Source organism: Triticum aestivum, chromosome 6D, assembly GCF_018294505.1.
Source record: "Triticum aestivum cultivar Chinese Spring chromosome 6D, IWGSC CS RefSeq v2.1, whole genome shotgun sequence".
Classification (NCBI taxonomy): Eukaryota; Viridiplantae; Streptophyta; class Magnoliopsida; order Poales; family Poaceae; genus Triticum; species Triticum aestivum.
Genome location: NC_057811.1, coordinates 111,785,299 through 111,792,214, shown reverse-complemented (window position 1 = coordinate 111,792,214; position 6,916 = coordinate 111,785,299).

Sequence of the window (6,916 nt, the reverse complement as noted above, 5' to 3'; positions counted from 1 at the left end):
CCTTGAACTTGTCGAAAACCTTTTGCGACAATTCTAGCTTTATAGATAGTAACACTACTATCAGCGTCCGTCTTCCTCTTGAAAATACATTTAATCTCAATGGCTCACCGATCATTGGGCAAGTCAATCAAATTCCATACTTTGTTCTCATACATGGATCCCATCTCAGATTTCATGGCCTCAAGCCATTTCGCGGAATCTGGGCTCATCATCGCTTCCTCATAATTCGTAGGTTCGTCATGGTCAAGTAACATGACCTCCAGAATAGGACCTCGAGAACTATGTAGACATGACCGAGACACGTCTCTGGTCAATAACCAATAGCGGAACCTGGATGCTCATATTGGCTCCCACATATTCTACGAAGATCTTTATCGGTCAGACCGCATAACAACATACGTTGTTCCCTTTGTCATCGGTATGTTACTTGCCCGAGCTTCGATCGTCGGTATCTTAATACCTAGTTCAATATCGTTACCGGCAAGTCTCTTTACTCGTTCTGTAATACATCATCTCGTGACAAACTCATTAGTTGCAATACTTGCAAGGCTTAAGTGATGTGCATTACCGAGAGGGCCCAGAGATACCTCTCCGACAATCGGAGTGACAAATCCTAATCTCGAAATACGCCAACCCAACAAGTACCTTCGGAGACACCTGTAGAGCACCTTTATAATCACCCAGTTATGTTGTGACGTTTGGTAGCACACAAAGTGTTCCTCCGGTAAACGGCAGTTGCATAATCTCATAGTCATAGGAACATGTATAAGTCATGAAGAAAGCAATAGCAACATACTAAACGATCGAGTGCTAAGCTAACGGAATGGGTCAAGTCAATCACATCATTCTCCTAATGATGTGATCCCGTTAATCAAATGACAACTCATGTCTATGGCTAGGAAACATAACCATCTTTGATCAACGAGCTAGTCAAGTAGAGGCATACTAGTGACACTCTGTTTGTCTATGTATTCACACATGTATCATGTTTTCGGTTCATACAATTCTAGCATGAATAATAAACATTTATCATGATATAAGGAAATAAATAATAACTTTATTATTGCCTCTAGGGCATATTTCCTTCATTCGTGGCATAGACAGCAAGCTTGGCAGCCGGACGTGTAGTTTCCTTTCTCTGTAAACCAACTCTGTACAACCCTAGGCCCCTCCAGTGTCTATATAAACCGGAGGGTTTAGTTCGTAGAGGCAATCATAATCATACAGGCGAGACATCTAGGGTTTGGCCATTAGGATCTCGAGGTAGATCAACTCTTGTAACCCCTATATTCATCAAAGTCAATGAAGCAGGAAGTGGGGTATTACCTCCATTAAGAGGGCCCAAACCTGGGTAAACACCGTGTCCCTTGCCCCCTGTTACCTTCGATCCTCCGACGCACAACTTGGGACCCCCTACCCGAGATCGGCCGGTTTTGACACTGACATTGGTACTTTCATTGAGAGTTCCTCCGTGTCGTCAATAGAAGGATCGATGGCTCGTCTTGTCGTCAACGACAAAATCACCTCTGGAAAGGCCCTAGCTCCTGGGCAGATCCTCCAGCTCGGCAGTTTTACCATGGGCGCCCGCTCGGCCGTTAAGCCAAAGCCGGTCCCCCAAACCACCAAAAACCATCTCTGCATTGGCCTCGAAAACTCTGACAAGATGGATCCAACAGATGTTTCGTCTTTGAACGAAATGCTAGATCGCATCGCCGCCCTTGGGGTCTCAACAGACTACGATCGGATCGGGCTTAAACCTGATCAGAGGGAAATCAAGTCCCCGCCGATCACCCATCTCGTTGCGATTGTGGAGCAGCAAGCCAAGGATAACTCTCCCTATGCTGAGAACAAGCTATGTTCGGATTTCCGAGCCAGGCGAGCCGGATACCCATCTTTGGGAAGAGACTCCCCGTCCTCCGAACATAGAATGAGGCGTCAAGCCTGAAAATCCCCAGGATACTCCGGATCCTGGGCTAGTAACATCGGAAATTCTTAAAACTCCGGATCCCACAGTGGGTCAAGGTTTGGATTTAAACCCGCCCATCCACCACAAGCAATGTTCCCCAAGCAATTCCGGTCCTCCAGACATATGCGACCTAATGTTTGTGCGGCAGCAACCTCAGGAGATAGTCCATCACTTTTGGGCCAGATTCCTCCTTGTTAAAAACAAGATCAAAGATTGTTGCGATGACGACGCGGTTTCAGTATTTTGCCACAACTGTACGGACGAGGGTATCCTCAATGCCCTCAACCGACGCCGCATACTGCACTTTGCAGATTTAGCACACATAGTATAGAAGTACTGCGCAATGGTAAGCACCTGGAAAGCCCAGACAGCTCGGTGGGAACCCCCGGCCTTTAAGCCACCCACCAGACGGGCAAAAAGGATGCACCCTCACGGGGCACCTGATCATCACCCTACGGACAAGAAAACTAAGCCCTTAGTGGGACACAGAACTGTCTTTGATAAATGACTCGACAAGCCCTGTCGGATACACACGACGCCGAATTTCGAACCAACACACAGCCTTCGGGCATGTTGGGTGCTCCGGCAGGTAGCCAAGAGCGGTGAGGCTATCCTCACCAATACCACCTCCGAGAAGTATCCTCCGGAGGATGACGACCTCAACGTCTTTACGGTCTTCGAGACCTTTTCTTTGAATAATCGGCGCAAAAGGGCGCTCCGCTACCTCGCCGAAATCAACCAAGTAGCCGAAGTAAACCCTTGGAACGATACGATGATAACTTTCACCGCCAACGAAGAACCAAGGGCTCGATCAGTCCGCGAACCAGCTGGTTTTGTCTTAAATCCAATCATCGATGGCTTTCGGCTCGCTAAAGTACTCATGGACGGTGGGAGCGAACTGAACCTCATCAACAAGGACACGCTCGATAAAATGCAAATAGACAAAAGTCGCATCGAGCAGAGCAGCACAACCTTTCGAGGTATTATCCCCAGTCGAGAAGCGCGATGCTCGGGGAAAATTAAACTTGATGTGGTATTAGGCACACCGGAGAACTACAGGTCCGAAGAGTTAACCTTCCATGTGGCACCTTTCAACAGTGGATATCACGCCCTGCTGGGGCGAGACGCATTCACACGCTTTCAAGCCATACCCCATTACAGGTACATGAAGCTCAAAATGCACGGGCCCAATGGAGTTATCACAATCACGAGTGATCCGGACATAGCACTCCGCGCCGAAAACAAAACCGCATCCCTGGCCCTTGAGGAATTGTCCGAGGCCCATGCGGCCGAGGAGCTCACTCTCTGTGATCCACAGTGGATAGAGACGACGTGATCCTCGATAAAAGGCCTAAGTCCACTTCTTTCAAGCTAGCAGACAAAATAGTAAAATTCCAAGTTCATCCGACGGATCCTAATAAAACAGCAGCCATTGGAGCATAGCTGGATTCGACGGTTGCCGCCGCTCTAAAAGCATTCCTGCGTGAGAATTGGGACATCTTTGCCTGGCACCCCTCGGATATGCCAGGAATCCCACGCAAACTGGCCGAACACAGCCTCAACATAATGAAGGGATTCAAACCAGTTAAGCAGACATTGCGGCGGTTTTCCAAACCCAAGCGACAGGCTATGGGCGAGGAGCTAGCCAAATTACTTGAAGCCAGGTTCATTCAAGAGATTAAACACCCGGATTGGCTAGCTAACCTGGTCATGGTGCCAAAGAAGGACAAATCCTGACACCTTTGTGTCGATTTCAAAGACCTCAACAAGGCCTGCCCTAAGGATCCCTTCCACTGCCCCGCATTGACCAAATCATTAATGCAACGGCGGGACACGACTCACTGTGTTTCCTCGACGCATACTCCGGATACCATCAGATTAACATGAAGGAATCCGATCAGGCCGCAATGGCATTCATTACTCCGTACGGGCCTTTTTGCTTCAACACTATGCCTTTCGGACTCAAAAACGCCGGTGCCACTTACCAGCGCATGGTCCAAACATGCCTGGAAAAACAAATTGGCAAAACGGTGGAGGCATACGTAGATGACGTGGTCATCAAAACTAAACATGTCGAATCATTGGTGGACGACTTATGCCTCACATTTGACAACCTCCGAACATTTGACATACGGCTCAATCCAAAAAATGTGTTTTCAGCGTCCCGGCCGGAAAGCTGCTCGGGTTCATTGTTTCCAATAAAGGAATCGAAGCAAATCCGGCCAAAATCCGAGCCTTGTCACAATTGGCAATATCAACAGACCTAAATCAGGTCCAAAAACTAGCTGGGTGTGTGGCAGCCTTGAGCTGCTTCATTTCCAGATTGGGAGAGAAGGTGCTGCCGCTATATCGCCTGCTCAGACGTACCGACCGCTTAGAGTGGACGGACGCGGCAACAGCCGGGTTGGAAGAAATAAAAACTTTGTTAGAAAACAACCCAATCCTCGCTGCACCAAACATCATCGAACCCATGCTACTATACATATCTGCAACCCACCAGGTGGTGAGCGTTGTACTCGTTGTTGAACGAGAGGGAGAGGGACACAAGTTCCCACTCCAAAAACCTGTGTACAATGTATCGGAGGTTGTCACACCATGCAAATCCCGATACCCGCACTATCAAAAGATAGCATATGCGGTTTTCATGGCATCTCAGAAGCTGTGGCACTAATTTCAAGAGTGCTCGATCACGGTGGCCTTCGAGGTACCACTCAACGACATCATAAACAATCGAGACGCCACCGGCTGCATTGCAAAATGGGCTATTGAGCTATTACCGTTTGAAATAACATACAAGCCACGTCGAGCTATTAAATCTCGGGTCGTGGCCGACTTTGTCACCGAATGGACAGAAGCCGAACTCCCTAAAGAGTACGCGACATATTCCAATTGGGTGATGTACTTCGACGGCTCTAAAATGTTGGCCGGACTAGGGGCTGGTGTCATCCTAACATCCCCCACAAGGGACACAGTCGGTTACGTATTACAAATCATGTATACGGACTCCAATAACGTAGCCGAATATGAGGCACTACTGCACGGTCTCCGGCTGGCTGTTTCTATGGGCATACAACGCCATGAGGTGCGCGGGGACTCGAACCTCGCAATATCCCAAATAAATGGAGAATTCGATGCAAAAGATCCAAAAATGGTGGCCTACCACAGAGCCGTACTCAAAATATCAGCTCGGTTTGAGGGGCTCAAGTTTCATCATGTGGCCCGAGATAGTAATCAAGCAGCGGACATCCTTGCTCGAATGGGCGCTAAATGCGACCCCGTCCTACCTAACACCTTCGTGGAAAGGCTTTTCAAGCCATCCGTGCTATGGCAGGACGAGAGCGGAAATACCAGTCCGGCACCGACCACACCCTCAGATGCCGAACATGATTCGGATATCATCGGGGGCTCGGGAACCGAACCAACGCCTTCCACCCACGTAATCATGGTAGTGATCGCCCCATGGACCGAACCCTTCTTAGCTACCTCAATAGGTAGGAGCTCCCGGATGACCAGAACGAGGCCCGTCGGATAGTTCGATGCTCCATATCCTACAAAGTCCACGAAGGAGAACTCTACAAGAAAAGTACTACCGGAGTCCTTCAAAGATGTATCTCTGAAGAGGAGGGACGGCAGCTCTTGGCCGAAATACATGCTGATCTCGGTAGCCATCACGCCGCGGCTCGGGCCATTGTAAGTAAGGCCTTCCATACAGGTTTCTTTTGGCCCACGGCTCGAGTAGATGTAGAGGACCTCGTACAACGCTGTGTCGGATGCCAGCTTTTTGCCAATCAAAGTCATATGCCGCCCATTGCCCTACGCACAATCCCCATTACCTGGCCTTTTGCGGTCTGGGGGCTGGACATGGTCGGACCCCTTAAAGGGGGAAGCCATAAGAAAATTTACTTGCTGGTTATGGTAGATAAATTCACTAAATGGATAGAGGCCAAACGAGTTAAAACGGCTGAAGCCGGACCAATGATAGACTTTATATCTGGTTTAGTACACCGTTATGGTGTCCCACATAGCATTGTTACTGACAACAGCTCTAACTTTACAGCCGAAGAGGTGAAAACTTGGTGCGCTAATCTGGGCATTAAGCTCGATTACGCCTCCGTATATCACCCCCAAACAAACGGTCAAGTTGAATGGGCCAATGGCCTGATAATGAGCGGCATCAAACCCAGACTAGTGCGATCCCTAAAGGAGTCGGACAAACACTAGGTTGAGGAGCTTGATTCCGTACTCTGGAGGCTGCGGACCACGCCCAATCGCATGACTGGATACACACCGTTCTTCATGTTGTACGGCGCACAGGCTGTCTTGCCCTGCGATATTATTCATGACTCACCTCGAGTGCGTATGTATGAGGAGAGAGAGGCCGAGCTCGATCGGCAGGATGACTTAAATGGCCTGGAGGAGGAGCGCGACGTCGCAAAAGCCCGTTCCGCATTCTACCAACAACAAGCTCGAAGATACCAAAGCAGAGAAGTGCGGGCAAAGACTTATAACGTCGGTGAACTCGTTCTATGCCTACCAGAGAGGAAAAAGGACAAGCTCAAGCCCAAATGGGAGGGTCCCTTCATTATAGATGAAGTTCTCATGAGAGGAGCCTATCGCCTTCGCAATGCATCGGATAATCGCTTAGAGCCGAACCCATGGAACACCGCTCGACTCCGAAGATTCTACGCCTGAGTCTGGACACATACCTTTGTTCGTTCTCTTTTTCTCCTTTGTCTTTTGTTTTTCCTCTTTTTTCGTTTTTTTGTTACGATTTCTAGCATCTGTTCGGGTAAGCCGCACACTTGAAGGGTATGCATCCTTAAATGTACACTCCCATCATAACTGGGGGCTTCTCTCACTAGAAGCTTATTATTTTGAGCATAAAGCTCACTATATATATATATTGTTTTCTCACATACGTCCTGTCTTCGGCATTATATGCACCTCTAT